We start from the raw sequence: 27056 nt of genomic DNA on the forward strand, positions 1-27056 counted from the left end.
GAGTTCAGAGAACAGAAAGGAAAGAGATTGAACTTTCTATACTATGAGAGATCAATCTATCGTTTGTTAAAGTGATCAGCATATGTATCCTACAGTTGGAAATACATCATAGGTTATAACTTGTGTGTATTTCCACACAAAAAATTATCTGGGCTTTTTTTCTTTGTACTAAATTGGAGGACATACCCATTAGAAGTGGCAATATGTTCCAATTTCTTTTCTCTTACAAATAAATAAATACATACATAAATAAACAAAATTAATGACATATGTATTTCCTAATACCAAGGGCTTTAACATGTGGAATAAACTAATACATGAAGTACAAAATATATTAGAAATAATTTAAGGAGGCAGGTGACAGATACTTAGAGACAAAACATTTGGTTATACGGTTTAATCGCAAACTACAGATTTTTAATCTAAATGGTCATTTGAGTATTCCCCAGTTCTTCTACATCATGAAGGATTTTATGGTACCTTACTGCAGAGTACTCAATATCATTTTTGAAGAAATCATACTGTATCAAGTGAGCTACAATGTAACTGCAAAATGCAGACTGCAGTGTTGCTCTGCTGTGGCTCTGTGGCTTCATGATTCATTCATTTTTCCTCTTCTCTTAAGCCATTTGAGGGCTGGTATCTCAGCTCTAAAAGTCATGCAGAGAATGGGTGGAAAGAATACAAATGCTTCACTGGAGCCCGATTCAGGCTGGGGCAGTTGTTGTCAACACGATGAGGTTGAATGAAATGCAGTGACAGTGTGGTAAGGGAAGATGTGTTCTTTAATGCTGCTGGGTCCAGGGATGCCTTACCTTAAGGGTAAAACATTAGATACCATGCTTATCAACACAGCAGCCTGTCATTGCAGTGAGTTACACCTACAGCTTAAGGTAACCAAAGCTGTTGAAAGAATATTGTGCCTGCGTGTGTGTGTGCAGGTGCCCCATATCAAATATACATTGTGTTTTCATAGACATGCACAAATATGTAAGAAAAACATATACATGTATAAATCTGTGATTTAAAATATTGTGTCAGTATTATTTACAGATTTCTTTCTTCTTAATGTAAGGTAAGGTATGTGGGGGTGAATTTTAACTAAGAATTTATTATTAACACAACTATGATAAACTCATAGGGAATGATGACATGAATATGTGTGTATATATGTGTGTGTACATACATATATATTCATTTAATTTGAACTTTATTTTTTTAAGTGCATTTGGAATTCCTTGGAAGTAATAATATAATGTATATGTAAACGCCTAAATAATACCCAGGAGGTCACGGTTTGACCTAAACACTCGCATTTGCGTGGGAATTTTATTGTGCTCACTTTTTTTTACAGGAATGCTTTGTCCTTTACAAAATGGACAAATGCTCCCACTGTACTGCAGTTCCAGTTCTAGAATCATTTTGGAGGCGCTCTTTACCCCATGGTGACCACAACACGGAGAACCGTCCTTACCCACATGCTGCTTGCCTGGGGAGCTCAGGATCAGTGTCTTACACACAGAAGGATATATGCTCCCATTTTTTTTCCGCCGACTGTAAATGACTCCTATTCTTTGCTCCACAGAACATCCGATGTGGTGCCCAATCAGCTGAAAAAGCTGCACAGACGTCATTAGTTCCGTGTGTGTGTGTGTGTGTGTGTGTGTGTGTGTGTGTGTGTGTGTGTAAGAGAGAGAGAGGAAGAGAGAGAGGAGACTGCAGCTGCCTTGCCGCGTGCCGAGTGGAGTCTCCATTAGGGCAGCGCTATTGATTTCTGATTCACACTGCAGCAACAGGGCTAGAGCTCAGAAGAAAAAAATATCACGTCTCAGAAATAGGAATTACAAAGACAAAAATAAGTAGATAGATAGTTTTATACAAAAATCAAGTATCTGTTACCAAAGGAAACCAAAACTGACAATTTAGCAAAATTTAAAGACTGTTTATAACATAGAATAAGATGTATAGGAGAAGTAGAGTAAAATGAGTTTAGAAAAATTATTCGTTCTAATTTTTCAACAATTGTTTTTGAGAGGCGATAATGGTCTAATTTCCAGAATGCCTTGAAAAACCCTGGAATACTCGGCAGAGATGCTGCAAAGTAAAGCTTATTTGAGGGCAATCTTGAAGCTATGCCTGAGAATTTTAAACAACAAAATATCCAAGATTTATTTTTTCAATTGTGTTCGATTATTTTATTAGCTAGTAGCTTTCTCTATTTTAATTCTCTGTGTTGCATAATATCTAGGATACAGTAACAGGCTGGTTGCAAATGCTCGAAACAGAAATAGGTTTCTTCATAGGCTGTGTTTCAGCATGTCCAACTGTGAGCCTGTGAAGCAGCATCGGAGTTCTCTCGAGGTCTGTTGCCTCAGATTTGGTTAGAAATTATTGAATCTGGAGTGTAAAAATCTTGTCTGGGCCTTTTAGGCAGCTTGATTTTAAAACTAGCCCTTCTGCCCCAAGACTTATCAACCGCCCCCTCACCCTGTCCCAAAAGAAAAGCTGAAGTAAGTTCAGTGTTAAAATAATGGTGCTGTCAGGCAGGCAGTCTGCATGTGAGCAGCAGAAAATTAGAAGAATAGAACCATCCATTCTCGTTTCCCCCCGCGACATGCACGCGCACATACGTGCACACACACACACACCACACACACACAGACAACACCAGTCAGTGAAGGGGAAAAAGGGTGATACCTTTTTAAAAAATGAAAGGCAGTAAGCCATTATTAGCAAGAGCTATATTGAGCATGCTTGCCAGACAAGCAGCAAAGCTGAGCTCCAGTTCCGCCCAGACATGTGCCTTGCCATTTTCATTTTAATCAGCCTGCTCAGGATGGCTGCTGATTCATTTTGCAGGATGTCCCCCTGGGAGCCAAGGTGGAAGCCTGAGGCGAGCTGCTATTGCATCAATGCAGCACATCAGAGCGAGAGCGCGGAGGCAGAGGGAGGAGAGAAAGCCTTCAGCACCGCATCCCGATTTCAATATGGCTAGTTAGAAGGTCCTGCATGAAACCGAGTCTATTGCAGAAAACATAATGAAAGGAAAGGAAAAGAAAAAAGTCACATTGTCATTTCATTATCCAACTATTCTCTCCCCAAACCCCTTCTTGCCACCAACAGACACACACACGTACACATTTTACAGTGACCATGAAAGATTTCAAGCCACTCTGTGGAAGTGTGTGTGTGTGTGTGTGTGTGTGTGTGTGTGTGTGTGTGTGTAGTATTTACCTGGTAACTAGCTGGGGTGGTATACCTGATTTAGCTGGAGACTTTGATTTGTAGGACTGACAACCTTATTATGCAGTGAGTTTATTATTGATATTATTCTGCTCTCGGTTGCCATGGCCACCTTGTGAGAGACATTCAATTTTCTCTCTTCCATCATCATTATCTATGAGGCCATCTGTTGTGGAAAATGAATTCAGCCTCATTTGCATGACTGATAAGCAATTTTTTTTTTATCTATTTAACAGAAGGTCATATGCCGGGGATTTGGAGCTTGTGAAAAAAAATGTGGAAAAAAAAAAAAGCCTAGGAGAGGATGAGTGGGAGCGTGTGCATGGGGGTGTGTGGAAGTCAAACAGATCCCTGAGGCCTGCGAGCCTATCGCGCTGCATTTGTCATTCCTGCCCGGGCGACATTTTTTTTTCCCCTAAGCTACTGCACACTAAACAGTGAGAGAGCTTTTCCCTGCAGTCTTCTTGAAGTCCCCCTGGTTTTTCGCTCATTGTTGGTGGGTGCATTTTAATTTTTTCATTCCCTGGACTATGGGTTATGATATCCACACTCACTGAAGACAAAAAGCCACCTTTTCTGCGTCTCGGTGGCATGCATGTGTCTCATCATCCTTCCAAACTTGTGGTGGAACAGGGTTTTCTTCCCTGTCTGTGTGTTTTGAGCCAGCACAGTTACCAAAATTGAACTTGTCTTTCGCTTGTGAGCGGTTGTGGTCATTGTGAGGTACGTGATGTTCGTTAGGTTAATTTTTCGGGGAACTTAGTGAGCAGGATGTGTTTTACCGTAGCTCAAGGGCTGCGGCTGCTATTCCATTGTCTGCTCCTTTTTAAAGTTATTTTTATAGCATGGCTGGTAGCTGAAATATTCCTGGACTGGAGGCTTTGTAATCCACAAAAAAATCTGTCTTTAAACTAAAATGGGTATTAGGTTGCATGACTTAACTGTGATGTTGTTTATTAAGAAAAAAAGAAACAAAAACAAAACGGGGTGCATGTATGGTGTTTGGAGGATAAGAGGATACTGAAACAAAAACTTCCCAGAGACTTTACTGGATTACTTTACATTACAAATGAAGCACATCATTTTATGCAAAGGCAATTAAAATGTTAGATATTTTGGATGAATTTACCTAATGGTAAGAAGAAAGTTGATTTATATTGTTTAAGTGGAGAAACTCAAATAAAGATTTTTAAATTTAACTTAAATGTTTGAAGTTCATAATAATGAAAGAAAATGTTATTTATAACAGAAATATGTCTTTTTGTAACACCTAAATTAATAAACTAAAAGTTTAAACTCTACACTTTAGTTTTAAGATAGATCTGAATAAAGCAAAAATATATATGTAAATATTTATATGAAAGTTAGCTATATAAAATATAGAGAACAGATTTTGAATTTAGTATTAACCATGACAATTTCTTGTACCATCAAAGCTATATAAGCTAAATAATTTCTAAGTTACTTAGAGTAAAACTATTTTATATAAGAGCCTTTTTGTTCAAATGTTTATATTTTCTACTAAACAAAATTAACGTCATAGACCAAAGCATCCCAAAACTACCCTTACAGGCATGTGAGTGTCTTTCTAATTGTTCAACTTCATTTAGTGTCATGTAGCTTTAAAAATAATAAAGTCATGTCTCCCATACAGATAAAAATGTAATTATTTTTAAAAGAAAAGTGTTTTATAAAATATTCCTTTTCAAAAAAAAACAGCATTGCATTCCTATAAGTTTTCACCTCTCAAGAACTTTGAATCCAAAGTGTTGATTGTAAGTTATAAATGCTACTAAGAGAAACATTCCAGAAAAAAAGGAAGTTTGTTTTTTCTGATTGACCTAAAAGAACATGTATGATTCTATCACCTCAAATGCAGTAAGTTAATTGCTTAAAAGTCTCCTTAAAGTTATACTTGAGTGATAAATTTTCTTTATTAACTAACATAGACCACTACTGATGTGTGTGTGTGATGGTACTTTACTTGATTGCACTTTGAAAACTCTTACCATACTATCATACACTTTTCATAAACAATAACAGTTGTTATATAATCCTTCTGCTTTTAATCAGCCATACTTCTTTATATTTTAGCTTGATTTTCAGAGAAATAAGTTTATTTTAAATATTAATTGTGCATTTAAAGAATTTAAAACAATAAAATTCTGATAGATTATGAAGATTATTTAAAGTGACATCAGCTTTCTCAGAGGACTATACTTTAAGAATCAGTAATATGAGATCTGGATCTATATTATAATATGAAGGATTATGTTGTTGTCTTTTGATCTGTACATATAGTCTTCAGATTCGTGAATCAAAATTATCAACATCTAAAAAAACCTATGAGATAGCACAATTGATTTTTCTCTCCTCCCAACCCCCACCCCCAAAAAGTTAATTACCAATCTTGGTTGGATTCTTCCTTGCCTCCCTGACATTTGACTGCTGCTAATTCACTGATTAATCTCATTAATGTGATTATAGTAGGATTTAGAGTTGGCTGCCATTGTTCTGTAGACAGTGCTATTCAGGCTGAGCACTTGCCACCTCATTCAGTTTTGCTGTGATTTTTCAAAGGCTGGTGGAGTGAGCTATTGTGAGCAGGCTTCTCTGCCTTCCCTTTCAGCACCAGGAGCTGTCCGCAGCTGATAGCGATTGCATTCAACAGTGACTGACTTCCTCCTAGTTTATTGGCAATGTGAAAATGGCTCACTTTCATCATCTTAATGATTGTGCTAGTTGAGGTAGAAGTAGGAGAAGCCTTCATGGTCACATTTGGATGTTTTGAAGATGGTGGCAGCAAAGATATCTATACTTGAACATTTTTATTTAGTAAAGACTTTCCATCTGCCATTATACACATATTTTACTCTATTTCCAAATATTCAAACATATCAATATGTTAAAAATTACTTGTATATATGTATAGTTGTGGGTTGGAAAATTGTAAACATTATTACTTTTCAACTGGAAAATTTTATCCAAATACATGTAATTATTAATAAAATTCATCTTTGAAAAGATGCACCAGGACTATCTGGTGTCACAGTAAGGTAGAAAGTATGCATGACACACAAATTTCAACTTCTCTTGAGTTAAACTTGCATCCAACAGCAGAACTTATGCCAATTTCACAAATTTGTGTTAGAAGCTGAGATCAAGGTAAAGGCCCAATGATTTGTGACCACATATGAGTGGTGTACAAAAATTATTAAAGGAATATGAGTACCTAGTCTTCTTCGGGGTTATAAAAGCTGTCAAAGCATGACCTTAGGACTATGTGGATAGTTTCAGAGAATGAGACTTCTTTAATATGCTGTTTTCACTGTCCCTGTTATGTTTTTCACCTAATTTATTTATTTATTTTTTACTCTCTTGAAAATGTTTCTATTTTGTACCTTACTCTTGAATATACCCAATTATTTCACTGTCTGATGTTTTCTGTCTGCTTTCTGTGTCAATGTTTAGTAGATTAGGGAAAAGAAATAAGTGATTATGCAATTTCAAAGATTTGTAAAGTTTTTCTATTTGTTACAATTATACTTAAAATTAAAATATTGAATTAATAATCTGATTATTTGTTCAGCTGCTTTTATAAATACTTTACATTTATAATTTTAAAAGCCAATTACTTCTCTGTGAAAAATTAATTTTGTCAAGTAAATAATGTTTTCAAAGTCACATGCATAAACTAGATTTCCAACTCTACCTGTAAGCCAATTTAATTTGAGGGAGAGACATTATTTTAGAAATACATAATATACAATCTGAAAGACTTTGTTTACTTGTTATATATTTTAGTGGATACATTTTAACTTCAAACAACTTAAAGGCTTATTTACCTTTAAATATTTTATATTAAAAAAACTCCTCTGTGGAATTAGAGGGACTAGTCAGATGCTCTTTGATAATGACCACTCTGCTTTGCACTTACAGTTTGGTTTGGCTGGGTGTCCCTTTTAGACCAGGGCTATAATTTTCAATCAATAACCAGTGTTTCCAATGCATGTTGTCCTTTGCCAGGAAGTCTACCTTGATGCAAAGTCTCAACAGAACTCTGTTCAGGAGGCAAATGAATGGTAGACTCAGAAAGAGAGATCTACAGTTTTGGTAAATTTTTATAATCAAATTACTCCATAGCATAATTTGATCGCAATGATGTTATGCATTTTCCTATTTTCAAGTTTTTAAGAGTTCTTTTTTTGAATATCTTCTTTTTTATTTGAAAAGTTGTGTAGTATTCTTTAGAAAGGAGTAACTGAGGATAAACTTGAACAAAAACTTGCAAATAACGTATTTTTCACCAAGCTAAGTTTCATCATACTGTATTCTGTACCACAACACAACACCTGACATTGATCTGCATTTCTTCCAAACAAAACTGAAGACAAAAGATACCACAAACTTGAAGAAGAAAATAGATGTAGGTTTGTGTTTGTGTGTGTGTGGTTGGGGGCAGTGTCATACCTACATATCATGGTTGCTGGTATGAAAAAGATATTTTAAATTGGCATACCACCCCCATATTTAAAATATTGCCTATAGTGACCATAACTCATATGAAATAATACAAATATTCTACTTTTATAGTATTTTATTGCATGATTTTTTCTGATATTAGATTATTTAAAGGCAACAGCTATCCATTTTTTCCATCAGTGGGCTATTTCAATGCAATGTGGTTCTGTTTGTAATATCTTTGTGTCTTGTCTCTTCTCTCTCTTTCTCTCCACTTTCCTTTCTCTCTCTTCTGCCCCCTCTCTCTTTAACTTGGTCCCTGTTTGTCTGTTTTGCCACCCTCTCTTCTCTCTGTGTTTCTTTCACACCTGCATTGTTCAAGCATACACAGTGATTTTTCTATGCATGTTTCCACAATGGAAGTGTTTTTGGCTTTGACATCATAATGAGTCCTCAGGGTATCTGTAGAAGTAATCAGAGATGGCAGAGAAAACGTAAGCCAGGTGTTATAAAACTAGAAAGAATGCATGAATGCTTATTTATTAGATAGAGAAAGAGTGATAAGCATTGCTGTATTAGGCTGTTCTGCTAGGAAAATTTTCCTACCATGTACCTCTTTTAAAATAATCTCTGCTCCCCACGTGGTGATTATTGGAAAAGTTGGGGGGGGGATATTTTAGTCTTACTGTAAGGAGTATTGTGTTGTGAGAAGATGGAATGGTACAGGACATTCTCTTAAAGCTTTCCTTGCTTTCAGACTGCAGTGGTGTCTAGCAGGGCTCGATGGGAAGGGAATTGCAGCCTCTATAGTAACCAGTAAGTCTGGTCCCAACACATCAGGGAAGAGCTCGGTCTTCAGAGGAATTACCTGTGAGAGCTGGAAGAGGGTGTTCCTGGTAACTTGGGGCTTCTCTGTCAGTCTCCCCACGGAAACCACAGTCAGAGCTGTGCTCTGTGGAAAGCCTGCAGTGGCTGCTCCCTCGTGCTGTTCTGCTCTCGACTCTCACTCACTGTGGATAGTGGGCTGGTGGAGTGCGGGCGCCAGAGGGTAGGGGTGAATGGAATGGAAACACAGAGGGAACTGTGACCAGCACGTGCGATGGTCTCTCCACGGCAGACAGAGCCCTGCGTGGGTGAGAAGCAGACTGCGGAACAGGATTTGGCTTGATGGCCACCAGCTCTTCCACAAAAAGGTACCTCTTTCCTTTTATTGTAAAGGTTACATAGGATTTTTTTTTTTTTAATTTGCCTGGTGGTTGCAGCTCCCAGTTCTTCTCTTAAGTACTTCAAAAATAGTTGTTTCTCCACCTGCCTGCCTATCTCCAGCTCTCATTTGATTGCATACACAACACTTCCTAAAGTCTCTTGGTTAGGCATGTGAACGCGCCAACAATGGACCCTCTCTCAAAAGAGCTTCTCCTTCAGTGTAATGCCATTGTGGGCACTGCTATGTCTGCATGCTGCCCGGAGTTGTTGTTAAACATGAGTCTGTGTATTCAAGGCTAGTTTCCAGGGGCGAGGGTGGGAGGTGCTAAAGTAGCCTTTATGATTTAATGTAGCCTTTCATAGCGGTGAGTGTTATAGGAGAGAGGTTTGCAGAGAGTGAAACGGTATAGTCACCACCAGAGTAAAACATCTATGGCTTGACTCAAGAAGCCATTTATAAAATCAGCACTTTTTTAAGCCAGAAAAAAATGCTAATGAACATCAGGTATCTATGTTCCCTTAGTTATTTTAAAAACCTTATTAGGTCTTGTCTTTTCAAAGAAAACTTTTTCTATATTTTTTTCTTCAAACAATAATAAAAGGTGAAAAATGTTTTAACTTTCTTAGACAAGTAGTTTCATAGCTTTTGTTTTAAAAGAAAGTGATACAAGAAGCTCATACTGAAACAGAATAATATAGTGAGGTTGGCAACCCGAAAACGATTTTAAGAATCGGTTAGAGTTAACTCTTGTGTCACCATTCTTTTATTTTAAGAAGTGACAGGTTTTGGAACCTCTTTTTGTTTTGCTTGGATGTTAACCAGCAATGCCATCTAAAATACTGTAGGTTCAGCTTACTTCTGTGAGGTTTCTTTGGCCACAGCATGAATTTACCATAACATCAATGATAGGGGAGGTATTTTTAGACGTATTGCCTAGCTGGTAGCTGCTAACAGCCTGACTCCGGTATTTACAGTTCTCATCTATTACATTAAATACAGCACTGCTCATGATACACATTCTGCTCTAGAGATTTAGGGGCCTGTGGGTACAAGGCAAGCAGCATACAGCACACATCTCCACTCGTGTCTGACTGTGTTGCAAGCTTGATACACAGGAAGGTTAGAAATTACTGGTTTAATCCACAGCTGTAGCTTGAAAAATATCTAGATCAGCAGTGAAGTTCCCTCCCACCTTAGGATTTGGGGAAGTGGATATGTTTTGTGTTGCTTCAAGGAGGCAGCCTGAGACAGGGTAAGTCAGCAGGATGCTTCCGAGGCTCTTCTGCTGCAGCGATGTGGTCTCTAAGGGAGCGTGAGCCTGATGCACGCAGCACAGGCGGGACTCGCAGCCCGGCGCTGTCTGTCTGCTGCCTTTTGATGGAGGCTGCACTTCACCCGCCCGGCAGAGCGCTGTACGCATGCCCGTCTTCCCTGTCGTTTAGTGGTGTCAACTTATTAATTTCCATCTTCGACTTCAGGCCTGTTAGTTTCCTGTCTGAAAGCATTATTACTTTTGTCCATGTGGCAAAATAATTAGCATACAGATGAGAAGTGGTCCTTTGCCTGGGCGCCGGTAGAGAGAGAAGATGTGCAGTGGAAAGTTGATTGGATGAATGGAGAACAAATGGTGGGCGTTCAAAAGCATTAGAAGAGTTTTGTAGTCGTGGAGCAGGTTGGAGAATTTTCTGGGTGAGTCCCTAAGATGGAAGGCAGGGGTGGCTGCCGTGGGAACAACTGCTTGTCAGACGCTGGTTTAGCCGAAGGTGCCAAGTGCGGCTGCAGGCACAGATAATTCATTGGGACGACTTTGTTTTGCAAGTCTTGAGGCTGCTCTTTGATATCCCCTCCAGGTAAATATGTCCTGTGCTCCCTGTCTTCTCCAGAGCGTTTGTTCCACTTCCCAAAGTGGAGCAAAGTTGAACTCCTGATGGTCAGTAACAAAAGAATAGTCATTTGCTGCTGGTTTGGGGTAGCGGCTTGATCCGTCTTCGTGTGCATGTGTCTGAAGTGGAAATTAACTGTTTAGAGATGACTGTTTTTAGAAACTTACAGCAGCCATTATTCAATGTGTTTAATTAATATTTTCTGAAACCGTGCATCGAGACCAGCAAAATTAGCAAATGTTGTTTCAATTAAAGCCCAGACATAATTAGTTTTGACTAGTATGTATTTTTCCTAGCTGGAAGATGATTTTAGCTAATTTAACCAGCAACTTACTGGAGATTGTGAAAATTGAACTGAAGTTTCTATTGATCTGTAGCATCTACAACTAGGAAATGTAGAAATTAGCACACAGTGATACTCTGAGTTCTTTTCAGAAAAATGGAGATCATTTTTGCAAATCAGTCTTCTGAGTTGAGAAGTAAGAATAAAGAGCCTGCTGGAATCCTAATTTTCTATTGTCATCAGTGACACATTTCTTATATAATTCTGTGACTGTACTACTGCAATATGGGTGTTTTAATATTTAGTTAATTATACTTCCATGGTAGGAATTCACTGATAAATAGTTCTATCCTGTTTTAATAATTCCTATTCTCCCTAAAAGGCAAGGTTTTTCATTTTAACTGACCTAATTATTTCACCTGCTTTTTAGGTAGAACTCAAGTAGAAATTGTTATTCTTTAACTGTCTTTTTATAGATTCCTGAATATTTTAGATCACTTGATTTTATTTTGCTTTTATTTTAAGCTTTTTTCCTAAAGAGTTGCTTTACTTTAGCTGTTTGCTTTAAACAATAACAGTGAATATTTGACAGAAAATACAACTTTTGGGAGGAGGGGAAAAATTTTCTGTTTAAAAAAATATATCTTTTCAAAAAAGAAAGAAACCACCTTTAATGAATCTAAACCTCAAACACAAGATATTTAAAAACATATTAACCCTTCATGTGAAGCTGCTGAAACTTGCTTTTGATCATTTTCCCTCTCATCCTGCAAGTTTCTTAGTACTCACATTGAGCTTTTTCTGCATAATAGATAAATTATCTATTGTTTTTTCAATGTGTGTGTGTTTATACACACAGACACATTTCTTTTTCTATTTCATTTTTAAATTTGCTGGTAAACTAGAATGAGGAAAAAAATTGAGTTTTTAAAAATTTAACTCAAGCAGTTTTAAATATCAGATTGTTTTCAAGCAGATTCATGAAATCTTACCTAGAGAAAAGTCATAAAGTCATAGTTCCATTATTTTCTCATTGCTACATTTCATTTTAGAGTTGAACCAAGCTTTATATGATTAATATAGCTGCTTTTAGCTTTATGATGGTGGTTTATAACTTTCTTGGGGCAAAATATCAGCATTTACTTTTTAACCTCACCTTGTGCATTTCTATGCAGAGATCCCTGAAAGCCCCTTCTCCACGATGCTCTTTGTGCCTGGCTGCCTTCAAAGGTGGAGCCCAGCTATTTTGTTTTTTTTTTTTTAGGGTCAAAATTGTGTCATATTAGTCTCCACTCCACGGAGCCCCGCGTGCCACTCTCCGTCACGTTTGTTCTCAGGCTGTGGAGCAGGCTCATGGGCAAAGACAATGAAAGGTCCCAGGACTGGAAACAGGGTGATGTGCACCTGTCTGAAAAGGTGATTTCTAAGGGAATTTTTCCCTGTCTAGTTGCACTTTAAGGTTGAGTGTCAACTTTGGAAAGAAAAGCAGGCTTTCATGGCAAAATTTTTAATCAATTGTTGTGATTCCAAAATATTAGTTCAGAGATGAAGTGCTCTTTGACTTAAGTACCCTGTGTAGGCAACACTGGTCAGTGTGGGGCATCTGCTGTCTCAGTGGGCCTGCTCTGCTCACCGAAGCCATAGAGGGCATTGCTTTGGTGGGGTTTCCACTGATTGTGAAAGAAAAAAAAAAACAGGTAAATATTTTTTATTCAAAAGGTTATTTGACTCTATTCCTTTTAAAATTCAGTACTGTCGTGTATTTTCACTCTCTTAGGAGTACTATAATTCCCCTCTTCCATGATTTTGTGAGTGCATGTATATGTGTATTTTTTAAATGCCAGTGTGAAAATGTGTGTAAGCTGACAATATTTGAGCCATGGGGTTAGTATGTGTGCCATGTAAACCTGCTTTAGATGTGTTTGTGCACTCATTAATATAGTTGAAAGAACTTTAGGACTCAATATTACATACTGACTGCTTTTTACTGAAGTCTGACTGTTTACATAGAACACTCCAATTTCTTTAAAGAAAATTACCTCAAGGATATTGGGCATTTGCTTGAGAAATTTTCAAGTGTGGAATGTCAGGTTTAGGACTCTAAATCAAACAACTCATGAATTAATAATTTATGGGGGTCTTTTTTTTTAGTACATTGACAAAGATTTTCATCATAGGATTTCTAGCTCAAACACTGTTCTGAGTGGTGCCTCCATGCCGTTATCTCAACCTAAATGCATAGTGTGTTTTAATGGCCCTCAACAGAATGGTTTTTCAAAAGTCGGCATCACCTCTTGACTCCAGGGGCTACCACACCACTGAACCCTAAAAGCAATAAACCATTCTTAGGGGCTGACTTTAAATTTGGCCCAACTTCCCCTCCCTGGTGCACAAATTCCACCAGCCTGTGCCATCTGAACAGAAGCTGAAAGCACAGAGCATTGTCGCCATGAAACAATGCTAGCCAGACTGGTTGTAGAAATAAGCGAGTCTGCAGGGCACCCCATAGAGAGCCATCAAACTGAGTCTGCTCTGGAGCTGTCTGGTAGATTGTGAACATTCGGAAATCAGTGCCGCATCTGCCGGTGGACCCTGTGCTTCTCTGAAACTCCCACCTGCCCTAATGCATCTGGGCAAGAGCTTTTCAGAATCCAGTTTCCTCCAGGATAAATTTAATATGTCTTGAGGGCCAGGCACAGGCAAATTGATTCTATCTCTGCACCAGAAAAACTCATCAACATCTGTAAGAACACAGATTTTCAACAACCCCAGGATTAGGGGATGCTATTTTGTAAAATATATTCCAAGCCTACTCCCTTCATACCTCATGCCAGCATGGCATTTTTTAATTAGGAAGTTGATTAAAAAGGGCATGGTAGACCACGGATGTATGGTCTCCTGGCATCCATCCAGCTGTTTGTTGTCTGGGTCGTGGAAAGCGTTGCTCATCACCAGTTGCAGGAGCGAGGGGGAAATGATTATAAGGGATGGCAAGAATGAAACTGTTCTGCTGTATGTGCTAATGGCAGCTGATTGTGGCTTCCTCTGAACCAGCCTTTCCTACAGATAGACTTGCTGACTTCCTTCATGAGACAGAGACCACTTGTACTTGGAAATAACTTGGAAATGTAGAAACTAGGTGTATTATTCAGTGGTTCTGATTTTTCAGTGATCAATAGGATAAGTCATAATGACTTGTATTTTCTGGATTCAAACCTGTTTTTGGCCTCATATCCTGTGGGCTGGTGTCAATGATGGTAGTTGTTCTAACAGTGTTGTGCTGTTTCTCTTCAAGAGTAACTGGTTTTTGCTTGTCTCCCCCACCCCCCAAGGGAAATTCCTTTCTTTGCTGGCTTTTTTTTTTCTTTTTCTTTTTTTAGGACTTAGAGTTTATTTCACAGAAATAAAATTTTATGCCTAATTGTAGTGTTCCTATGGCTATTGTGGTGTGAATGAGCACCATGTCATGAATTTAACCCTGTCCATCCCTCTCATCCTCTTACTGTATGAGCACTTTCGCAAGACCAAGCACACTAAAGAAAGTAGGAAAAAGACAGCCATGGATGAGGCTCGACACACTGCCAACACCAAGACCCTCATCCCCAGGGCAGAGGCTCTGGGGCTTTTACACGTCACTCTGGGAAGACACTCAGTGCTCAAGATCAGGGGACTATGTCTGCACCCCAGTGGGACTTTCCAGCCACTGGGATAGCAGTTCTCCCTTTTGTTCTCCTTCCCTCTGAACCTACTTGCACATATATTAATTATTTTTAGATTCTGCATTTTAAAGTTTTCAGTGACAGACAAGCTGGAGTTAGTAACAATGGTTGGCAGGCAGGGGCTCTCCTCACTGTCCTCTCCTAGAAAGAAAATATCAAAGTCAATGCTGAAGACAAAAGGCAAGACCCCTTAAGGTCAGCACCTCCCTTCCCTCTTAGTGCCATAACTGAATAATTAATGCAATGTGCATATATTGAGTACCTACTATGTGCAGAGCCAAATGAGATAGAACTGAGTAACAAATTTCTGCCCCACAAAAAGTCAGGTAATGTGTGTACTTGTGTGTGTGTGTGTGCATATATATATATATATGCATATTTCTGATAAAGGGTAATCATAAATACTTCTAGGTTTACTTTTCTTGAATGCATTTTGAAATAGATTAAAGCATTCTTATGACTTAAGAAGAAGAGTTGAGTGAAGCCTGAGGCCCCTTTCCTGGGTAATCAGTACTTCAGGAATCCAGGTGACCATTCCAAAACTCAGTACTCAACAGCATGGCATTATATCACTATATTCTCTATTCAACGGCACGTATGATTTCAGTGTATTGACTTCTTACAAAATCAAGAGTTACACATTGTTGAAGGTTCTGGATAGTTAGCCCTCATCCATCATGGTTTCTAAGTACACGTTCCCTGTCCCCTTCCATTATGCAGAGTTACAATCGCAGCAAGCCTTTGCTTACCTGAGAATACATGAAACAGTAAACAGAATGCTGTTTGGAGGAAAGTGTTGGTAACTGTCAGGGGTCTGTTTTGCAGTTTCTGAGCTGTTGATACCAGAGATCAACAACAGAACATTTTGGATTTGGCATGGTGAAGCCCTAGGTTATTGACTGAGGTCCAACCTTCCAAGCAAACAGGAAGATCCCCTGTGTCATATTCACTTGTCTCTGCCTTCTCTGTGATATAAGCAGTCCTGCCACAGTGCAGACAGCTGAAAGGGGCTGCCAACCTGGTTATCCACCGGCTCACCATTGGCTGCAGAAACATCAAAACAAGGAGGAGAGGAGAATTCAAATTAGAAACTGGTCATGTATTTCAGACAATTCCAATGACTATTTGCCACATTTCCCTTGAGTCAGACCTGATTGCATATACCTGCCTATTTAGAATTAAGAATTTTGCCATTACACCCTGTAAAAGACAAGTTAGGTTAGAATTAGCATTTTATAGTCTCTCAGAGTATGGAAATTTAAGTAGCTCAGGCATCAAAAAGCCACATGTCTTTGCTTAAAAATGGAATTCTGAGATTATATAAAGTGAGAAGGGTTGGTTGATGCTAGGTTCTTGGATATAATAGGAAATAAAATCTTAATAATTTGCTCAGATAAATTTCAGATCAATATCTTACTCGTCCTTTGTTTAATGTGGCACATTTGGTACTGAATTAACATGTGAAATTTTCCACTGAATTTGTATTCTGAATCTTCCAAGATGTTTTGCAATTCTTTTCATAGTCCTGAGAACAAGAATGGAGATAGTTTTGCTGCCCAAGTGTTTTTTTAGCTAATATGCTGTTCCTGGGATTATATTAGCTCAAAAACAATCCTTTTTCCTAAGAGATCCACACCCATGGTGCCAGCCAAGAAATGATGTATCTGCTCTCCAGGGACAAGTTAACACACCTGTTTACAAATGGGCAAAGCCACCTGTTCATCTAGTTTTAAAGTTAATGATCAAAACAGTATCTGATCCTAGGGGTTAGTAAGAGTGGAAAGGCAAATTTGTGAGACAACAGGTAACATCTCATTTTTATTATCTAACATTTCAATATATGTATATTAAATGTGGAATTAGTTAGAAAATACACTAAGCCTAAGATACATATTCCAAATGGTAAATATCAACATTCCAAGGATTAGATGCAGAAGTTGTGTAAGGAGTAGTAGAGTCAATGATAGTGTAAATTTCATGCTTTACATTTTCAAAATCCAACATGTGCAAATTGAGTCATGTATTTTAGCCTCAAAGGCATAACTGAAGTGTGAGGCTTGCTGATTGGGCAGTCAGCATTGCAAAAACGGCCTCTATCAATAAAAAATCAGTAAACGATTTTCACACATCTCGTCCTTCCTCCAACAAGATCGAGTCTCTTTCCCTTCCTCCTTTGACTGGGGAGCATGTGGCTTGGGCCCTTATAACAACATGGCCTCCAATTTTTTGGCTTGCATTAGAGTCCCTCTTGGCACCTGCTCCTAGATTTTTAACTAAGGGCACGGTCAGGAGGATGATTACAAAATCATTTTACTGATTATTTTGGTCTCTTCCAAGAGTCAGAGAGACTTTACTCTGCCGGGTTTGGTTATATCAGCTAGGTTGCACATGTGCTATAAGTTTCTGACTAACTCTCCAAAGTATTAAAAATGACCCATGACACAGGGAAACTTCATTTTTCCATTACTTTCCAGGAGGATATTTTTACCCAATATTAAACATTTTTTCATTTTTTATTTTTATTTTTTGTCTTTTTTAATTTTCTAAGTGAGATTTTCCACACATAGTCAACCTAGACAATGACATAAAGTCCCTATGAAGGAGCCCTGCATTGAGAAGACCTTCCTCCTAGGTAGCTCTCCAGAGAATTCGGAGATGACTTGAAACAAATGATTGCAGCTTTCTGCCTCTCGGTGCCCTTGTTTAAAGTGAGGGAGTCCCAGTTCTAACACTTGCTGACTGCGTGTTTGGCATCATCACGTGGACAGCAATCTCAAAGGCATTACTGTGTAACAGTGGGTGTCATGCTATCAGCAGGACCACACCGACGGGCCCCTTCTTTGTCACCATTTTGCAGAGACGTGCAAATGCAAACCCAACACCAGGAACCTGAATATTTAGAGTAGATGCTATTGTTTGATTGATGAGTCTAATCTGGGACTACCAAGGTCAGGCAGGTTGACGTGAAATTCATCTCATCAAATGTTTCATGGTCATCCAGAAAAATCACTGGACTGGCCGGGCGTGGTGGCTCGCACCTATAACCTCAGCACTTTGGGAGGCCAAGACGGGCGGATCACAAGGTCAGGAGATCGAGGCCATCCTGGCTAACACGGTTAAACTCCATCTCTATTAAAAATCAAAAAAAAAAAAAATTGGCTGGGCATGGTGGTGGATGCCTGTAGTTCCAGCTACTTGGGAGGCTGAGGCAGGAGAATTGCTGGAACCCTGGAGGCGGAGATTGTAGTAAGCCGAGATCACGCCACTGCACTCCATCCTCGGTGACAGAGCGAGACTCTGTCTCAAAAAAAAAATAAATAAATAAAAGGAAAGAAAAGAAAAATCACTGGACCATGTGACACTCAGACACGTAACTGAAACCTAACTTTCCCTTAAGTTATTTTCTCTATTGATTTTATACATTTTGTAACCAGAATTTTATCTTACTTTACACAAATAATGCCAGCTGTAGGTGGTGGGTTGCCTTGACAATTCACAGAAACGTACGTGCTGTGGCAGCTCTGTAGTTACTACTTGGTTTCTCTCGAACCACCCTGGTGACTACATGAGTCTTCCTAACTTCTCATGATGTAGGCCAGGGAGATATATGCCATTAACATGGCTTGGCATGATCCTTAAGGAAATAGCCCCATTGGCTTTATGTCTTACCTTTCTTTTTAAAGGCAGTATTTAGGGTATGCACAGGTTAAGCAGGAATGCATTTTTAGTAGCTAAAATCTATTATACAATCCATGTCCTACTTCTGGTCTCCTAGAGCAGAAGGCACCCAAAATGACAAGCAAGAACTCGTGGGTACAAATAAACACTAGGTTTTTACCATGGTAGCCGATGGCATGTTCTCACCAACTCAAAAGAGTGGGCCTGAATATTGTCCCCAAAATATCCCAGCGAAATAGAGAAGAACATCAGGCCCACAGTGGGAAAAGGAAAGGAGTCTGAGAAATCAAGCTCATGTTGAGGTTGGGCAGTGGTCTCTCTCCACGCCTGAATCTCAGACTCTTGACCGGAGTCAAAGGAGCCTTTCCAGGTCGCTATTTCCAAGGAGGCTCCACTGAGACAATTCCAACACAGATATGTTTTATTTAACACAGCAACCCACTATTTCAAAAGTGCAAATTTCTACATGTGGAACTTTTCTCTAAGTATTGGGAAATGCTTCTCATATGAAAATAAATGGAGAGGTGTAATAAAAGAAAGGTAACTATGTGTAGAATGAATGGGGCTGGAAAGAAAACAAACGCAGAAACATTTTTATCCATTTGAAATTAAAAACAGTAAAAACATTTACAGGCAATAGAAATATGCTTAAGACATACAATTTGGCTATTTCCAATTCTTACTTAGAGTGAGATGTTGTAAACATAGACCCACTAGAAAACTCATACTTTTGGAAGATCATAAAATGAGTAATGTTAAGTGCCAAGGACCCATACTCTCTTGTATACAAATTCAAACTGTTGATAAATTATATTGAGAAACTAATAAAAACAGACTATCAGGAAGGCACCCTGAAAACAATAATAACAATGGCTAATACTTAGCGGGTACAGTAAATTTAGTGCTTTCCTCATGGGTTATATCACATAAAGCCCACAAAAATCTATAGGATTGCTATAGGCACCAGTATTATCTTTATAATCATAAAATAAGTAAACATATTCATTAAAGAGTTCAGGCTATCTAGGATATATACTGTTTAAGAAACCAAACCCCCAATACAAAGCTTTTCATAGACAGAGAATATATTGATGATTTTCTACATCCTCTATTTAATGCTTACTTTGGCTGCCAACAATGATTTTCAATAGACCAAACACTTATTTACTGAATGTCTGTAGGTGCAAATCTTAAGCCAGTGTAAGGCATAATCCTTGCCTTTAAGAACTGAAAATCCAGCTGAGGACCCAAGACATAACCAGAGAAAAGGTTATAATATGAACAATCCCCCCAAAAGTTTTCAGGGACAGTTGACACACTAACAGAAAAGTGCTGCGTGCTCTGGAGTTCCCCATGTGAGTCTCTGAAGTGTCCCTGAGATAGAAAGCACAGAGAAGCTTTACATTTAAGTCTTTAATCCATATTGAGTTAATTTTTGAATAAGATGTAAGGAAGGGGTCCAGTTTCAATTTTCTGCATATGGCTAGCCAGTTTTCCTAGCACCATTTACTAAGTAGGGAATCCTTTCTCCATTGCTTGTTTTTGTCAGGTTTGTTGAAGATCAGATGGTTGTAGATGTGCAGTCTTATTTCTGAGATCTCTACTTTGTTCCATTGCTCTATGTGTCTGTTTTTGTACCAGTACCATACTGTTTTCATTACTGTAGCCTTGTAGTATAGTTTGAAGTTGGGTAGCATGATACCTCCAGCTTTGTTCTTTTTTTGCTTAGGATTGTCTTGGGGGAGGGAGAACATTGTGATAAATAGCTAATACATGTGGAGCTTAATACTTAGGTGATGGGTTGATAGGTTCAACAAACCATCATGGCACATGTTTACCTATGTAACAAATCTGCACATCCTGCACATGTATCCCAGAACTTAAAGTTAAATTAAATTAAATTTTAAAAAAAGAAATCACAGAAGGGCAAGCCATTTGTCAGGGCCAGTGGCCACTAGAACTGGTGAACATGTGGAATCTGGGATGAGCCCTGAAAACCAGTTTAATTTGGATACATGGGGAAAAAGGACCAGGCCTTCTATATTACTATGAACAAGGTATGTGTGGTAAATAGATGTAGTGTTCTGAATGGTCATTATTTAATGATATTTGATAGTGTGTAGTTAAGTATTCATTCTGTTATATTACCTATGATTTGTATATGATTCACAGTGACATAGGGGGGAGTTATACATAAATATATATGGCAGGCAGTTTCATTTGGAAAACTATTAATGGTTTGCTTTTTTAAAAGTTTCCAAAAATGCATATCATTTCATTCTATGATCTGAACATATGACAGTCCAGAAGTTTATTGGTTGGTGGAGTTTTGTTTCTTATTGAATGATTTACAAGATGATTAAAGAGTTACTTGATCTCGTGGTACGCACAAATAACTATAAGAACTGTCATAAAACAGCTAAAAACATGTAAGAAAATAATGAGAATAGTTATTTCTCCTTTGCTATGAAAATCACTATGTCCAAATAAGAACTTTTTTCTTTCTTCTTCACAGAGAGAGGTATGTTAGAAAAGTAAACATATAATGGTCTCTAAACTAGAGTGAGGGTTGGGCCCCAGCGTTATTTATAAACTTATGTATCGAGATAAGTAAGCTATTTAATTCAGGTTTCAATATGGCTTTGGATTTAGTAAGAGCTCATGCTTCTAGACTAAGATCAAATTTAAACATGACTTGCAGAATGTATAGTGCCTCTAAAAGTAAGAGTATAAATCATATTTTACTTAAAATTTTTAGGAGAAGACCAAGACAGTATTATATAGTATATAGTATATAGCCACACCCTTGGCACTTTACTATAGTAGTGAATTCATCCCCCATTTCCTGTGTGATATCAAGTAGGGTCTTTCCCTATATTGAGTCTTTGAAGAGAAATGTTCTATCTTCCTCCTTATGCCATTTCCATTAAAAAAAAAAACAGGTATTTTAAACTAATTTCAAACTAAGTAAAGGCTATTCAGAATGTGAGATTTGTTATCTGCTTTCAGATCCCACTTAAATTAATCAGGCATTATCTCTACTGAGCCCCAGTTCCTCTCCAGAGACTGACTCCTGAAGCCCTTGCTATACCCACCTCTGAGCATGGGTTAAGACAACCGGTAGTGGAGACAGCACATTTTAAGGGCCAGTGAACTGCTGATTGCACTTGATTTTCCAAGATTTTTTTTTTTTATCAGCTGAGATCTTCGGAAAGCAATGTACTGAATTTTATCAGCTTTACTTTTTATAAAGATGCTGTTACTATGCCAAGGACATAGAGAAAAAGCTCCTTCTTTCACCCTGTCTTAATTGATGTATTGAAGGTAGTGAACACACGATATGAATCCTTCAGTCATATATATTCTGAAAAGAACACAAATTGTAATTTCTTCAGCTCTAAGTTCATTGCTATTTTCATTCTTTTCTTCTTCTCTGCCCAGGACACTGACAATTTTTCAATCCTCTGCTTCACTCATTCTTCAAACAATAGCCTCTCAACCATCAGCTAATTCATCAAGTAGCCAAAGATACATTTCTCTCTCTCTGTGACACCCTGCTGTTCTTCCTCTCTGCTTGCTTCTGGCCAGAACCCCCCTTTCTTCCCATTTCTCCACACCGCAGCTTACAATAGTCTTCTACCACCTCTTTTGAGTGAAATGTCCTTGATGCAGCAATGAATATGTTCTCCTCTGTCCTTGGTTAGCCTAATGCCGACTTTGTCTCTATCTCCATGGGATCCAAACATAAGAAGAGTGGGAATGGGGTAGAAAGCATAGAATGAAACTGTCAAAAAAGCTACTAGTGATGAAAATACTTAGTAAACTTCAGAAGTGTTATATTCTTTTTTTTTTTTTCTCACTCTGTCACCCAGGCTGGAGTGCCATGGTGCAATCACAGCTCACTGCAAGCTCTTCCTCCCACGTTCAAGTAATCCTCCCACCTCAGCCTCCTGAGTAGCTGGGACTGCAGGTGCATGTCACCCCACCTGGCTAATTTTTGAATTTTTTTTATAGAGATGGGGTTTCACCATATTGCCCAGGCTGGTCTTGAACTCCTGAGCTCGAGCGATCCACCTGCCTCGGCCTCTCAAAGTGCTAGGATTACAGTCATGAGCCACTACCCTGGGCCATAGATGTGCATGCAGGTGAAAGAGAAAGGGAGAGATAGAGAATAAATTGTTTCTCAGTCACTAAGGAAAGGAAACAACCTCATCAGAAGCCAAAGACAGAGACACTGGGAAGGGAGGTGAACAGTCTGGTACCAAACATAAGCGGAACAGAATGGGGAGGGCTGGCCAAGGGAGCGTGAGGAGCATCACACAGGCAACTTTGTTCTCCTTTCCACAAGTCCCCTTTCCAAACCCCAGTAGCTAGAGGTGCTGTGTAAAGTCTACAGCTGCAGTCTCTCTTCACTGTCACCCACAAATCTAGCTTGTTTCCCCAACAGCAGCATTGCTGCACACACAATGTGACCTACGGTGCTTGTCATTGAGTGTTATGATTCATTTGCACTCTGTGAGGTAGGTGGAGGACCTAAATGTGGCAAAGAAATGTATTTGGAATCCCAAACTGTTTGTGCATAACTTGTTAATACATTGAAGCCAGTGACACTACCTCATTTATGTTCCAGACAGCTGAAGTGACTGTTTCAAGTCACCGTAGGCCAAATATACAAGGTTTTGGGGTAAAACGAGGGCCTGGCGTGGGTGGGAACCGAGGCCTTGCATGCTCCCTTATTTGTTCCTGCTCCCCTATCTTGCAGCAATGTACATCTGTCCAAGAGCCAGCCATAGTTTGAGAAGAGAGATGGGGGGAGGACCGACCTTCTCTCCAAGCATGCACAACACTCCTGTTCACACGGAGGCCAACCTGAATGATGCCCCCCAAAGTCATGTGACAGAGGAGATCATTCTCATTCTTTAGATCTCAGCCTCCGGTGCTTCATTTAATAACAGGAAGGTAGCTCCAGGGCTCTCAGCTTATATACCCATCTGAGACCAACATTATTGTACATCTCACATCTTGGGATCTCTTTCCAAGTTAGATAAGGAGAACTGGAGAATGTTTATTAGATAAGGCAGAGCAGTAGCCTGATCCAGGCCACTCAGCTGCATCCTTGTCTAGATACATCAGCATAGAATATCCAAGTTGGACACACACATCTGTGTGATTTGGTCTGGAGGAAGATACAACATGGTTCGTGTCTTCATTCTCATGCATTGTCAGCTTGGATTTGATATCAGCCTCCTTTTCTGACTCTTATGTGGTCTTGGTTATCAAACCTTTAAGTTTCTTACATGTCATTTGTAGTTTTGAAAACAAATCCTTGGCTGTGTTCAGATCCGGGGTCTGGAGGGACCACAAGAAACAGCTGGGACCTTGGGGTGTGGGGAATGGGTACAGTATCAAATGCCAGCACTTCAGGGTTGACCCAATTGGGGAAAGGCAGTCACAGATCCATGAAGCAGAATATTTCTTCATTTTTCTATTTGTTTGTTTTATATTTTCTTTGGTTGGATAGTTGGGTAAAGGAATGTTGTTGTGAGCCTTCTTTCTGCTGAAAGATATTTATGGAATTTTTCTTTCATTCATTTTTTCAACCAACTCTTTACCTGTTAGATGCTAGGGATTATAAGAAAATGAGTCACAACTGCCCGTGGGTCTCAGATATTTTATAGACCAACAGGGAAGGAAAGACAAATTTATAGATAACTGTATAATCGTTTGGACTTTGATAGAAGTGGTAAATATAAGTTAGGTGTTAAAATTTTCTGAAAGGAGGGAGACACAATGTCAAGCCAGGCTGGAGTGGGGATAACATATAAAAGGTATTGTTTAAAATAATCTTTGAAGAAAACGTAGGGTTCTAGCAGCTAATTATAGTACAAAAGCTCATAGAAGAGAATACACATGGCTTCTCTAGGGAATGATTTAGAGGAAGTTTTTGATGAGACAACAGAGCATCAATAGAGATGTAGTAGAGAGTAGTATAGTGTACTGAAGTGTATATGGAGTATAGATAAAGTATACTGAAGTGTAGGTGGAGTTTAGATAGAGTATACTGAAGTGTAAGTGGAGTATGGGTAGAGTGTACTAAAGTATAAGTGGAGTATAGATAAAGAACAGAAAAGTGTAGGTGGAGTCTACATAGAGTGTTCTTATGTGTCAGTGAAGTATAGGTAGAGTATGCTGAAATGTAACTGGAGTATGGGTACAGTATACCAATGTATAGGTGGAGTATAGATAGAGTATACTGAAGTGTAGGTAGAGTATAGATAAAGTAAACTGAAGTGTAAGTGGAATATAGATAGAGTGTACTAAAGTGTAAGTGGAGTATAGGTAGAGAACAGAAAAGTGTAGGTGGAGTCTACATACAGTGTACTAACATGCCAGTGAAGTATACATAGAGTATATTGAAGTGTGAGTGGAGTATGGGTACCAATGTGTAGGTGGAGTATAGATAGAGTATACTGAAGTGTAGGTGGAGTATAGATACAGTATACTGAAGTGTAAGTGGAGTATGGGTAGAGTGTGCTAAAGTGTAGGTGGAGTATAGGTAGAGAGCAGTAAAGCATAGGTGGAGTCTATATAGAGTATGCCGAAGTGCAGGTGGAGCATAGATAGGGTATACTAAAGTGTAGGTGGAGTATAGACAGAGTATACTGAAGTTGTATGTAGAGTATAGATAGAGTATACTGAAGTGTAGATGGAGTATAGGTAGAGAAGAGTAAAGTTTAGGTGAAGTAGAATGTACTGAAGTACAGGTGGAGTATGGGTAGAGTATATCAAAGTGTAGGTGGAGTGTAGATGATAGAGTACACTGAAGTGTAGGTGGAGTATAGATAAAGTATACTGAAGTGTGGGTAGAGTATAGGTAGAGTATAATGAAGTGTAAGTGGAGTATGAGTAGAGTGTACTAAAGTGTAGATGGAGTATAGGTAGAGAACAGTAAAGTGTAGGTGGAGTCTATGTAGAGTATACCAAAGTGCAGATGAAGCATAGAGAAGGTATACTAAAGTGTAGGTGGAGTATAGACAGAGTATACTGAAGTGTAGATGGAGAATAGATAGAGTATACTGAAGTGTAGATAGAGTATAGATAGAGTATACTGAAGTGTAGGTGGAGTATAGGTAAAGTATACTGAAGTGTAGATGGAGTATAGATAGAGAACAGTAAAGTTTAGGTGGCATAGAATGTACTGAAGTGCAGGTGGAGTATGGGTAGAGTATACCTAAGTGTAGGTGGAGTATGGATAGAGTATGCTGAAGTGTAGGCAGAGTATGGTTAGAGTACATTGAAGTGGGTGGAGTATGAGTAGAGTACACTGAAGTGTAGATGGAGTACAGGTAGAGAAAAGTAATGTGTAGGTGAGGTCTACATAGAATGTACTGAAGGACAGGGGTAGTATAGGTAGAGTGTACTGAAGTGTAGGTGAAGTATAGGTAGAATATAATAAAGTGTAGGTGGAGTAAGGATAGAATGTACTGAAGTATAGGTGGGGTGCAGGTAAAGTATCCTGAAGCACAGGGAGAGTATAGATAGAATATGCTGAAGTGTAGGTGGGCTATAGGTCGAATGTACTGAAGTGTAGCTGGAGTATAGGTAGAATATAGTAAAGTGTAGGTGAAATAGGGATACAATGTACTGAAGGCATGGGTAGAGTGTACTGAAGTGTAGGTAGAGTGTAGGTAGAATATAGTGAAGTGTAGGTAAGGTATAGATGGAGTATACTAAAGAGTAGGTAAGATATAGGTTGAGTGTACTGAAGTGTAGGTGAAGTATAGGTAGGTTATACGGAAGTATAAGTGGAGTATGGGTATGATGTACTGAAGTGTAAGTGAAGTATAGGTAGAATATAGTGAAGTGTAGGTGGAGTATGGGTAGAATGTACTGAAGTTTAGGCAAGGTATATGTAGAGTGTACTGAAGCATAGTTGGAGTATAGATAGAGTATATCAACTAAAGCACAGGTGGAATATAGGTAGAGTATACTGAAGTGTAGGTGAAGTATAGGTAGAGTATAGCGAAGTGTAGGTGGAGTATAGGTAGAATGTACTGAAGTGTAGGCAAGGTATAGGTAGAGAGTACTGAAGCATAGGTGGAGTGTAGATAGAATATACTGAAGCATAGGTGGAGTATAGGTAGAGTGTACTGAAGTGTAGGTGAAGCATAGGTAGATTATAGTGAAGTGTAGGTGGAGTATGGGTAGAATGTGCTGAAGTGTAGGTAAAGTATACATAGAGTGTACTGAAGTGTAGGTGGAGTATAGGTAGAGTGTACTGAAGTATAGATGAAGCATAGGTGGAGTATAGAGTATACTGAGGCATAGGTGGAGCACAGGTAGTGTACTGAAGCGTAGGTGGAGTGTAGGTAGAGTGTGCTGAAGCATAGGTGGAGTATAGGTGGAGTGTACTGAAGTGTACATGAAGTATAGGTGGAGTATAGATAGAGTGTACTGAAACATGGGTGGAGTATAGATAGAGTATACTGAAGCATAGGTGGAATATAGAGAGAGTACTGAAGTATAGGTGGAGTATAGATAGAGTGCACTGAAACATGGGTGGAGTATAGATACAGTATGCT

General features: G+C 38.8%; 1 protein-coding gene across 10 annotated transcripts in view; it reads left to right on the forward strand.

Moving 5' to 3' along the window:
* Positions 1 to 3657: 3657 nt before the first annotated feature.
* Positions 3658 to 27056, forward strand: part of MYT1L (myelin transcription factor 1 like) — a 559436-nt gene continuing 536037 nt past the window's right edge. For 4 of the 10 annotated variants that reach the window (XM_063789385.1, XM_063789386.1, XM_063789388.1 and 1 more), the window contains exon 1: positions 8622 to 8897. The gene's annotated coding sequence lies outside the window, so the exon portion shown is untranslated. Of the gene's footprint in view, positions 3967 to 8621; positions 8898 to 10242; positions 10762 to 27056 lie in introns of those variants that run through there. The other 6 variants (XM_009441909.5, XM_024354177.3, XM_009441910.5 and 3 more) reach the window with 4 other exon arrangements.

This window comes from Pan troglodytes, chromosome 12 (assembly GCF_028858775.2).
Source record: "Pan troglodytes isolate AG18354 chromosome 12, NHGRI_mPanTro3-v2.0_pri, whole genome shotgun sequence".
Lineage (NCBI taxonomy): Eukaryota > Metazoa > Chordata > Mammalia > Primates > Hominidae > Pan > Pan troglodytes.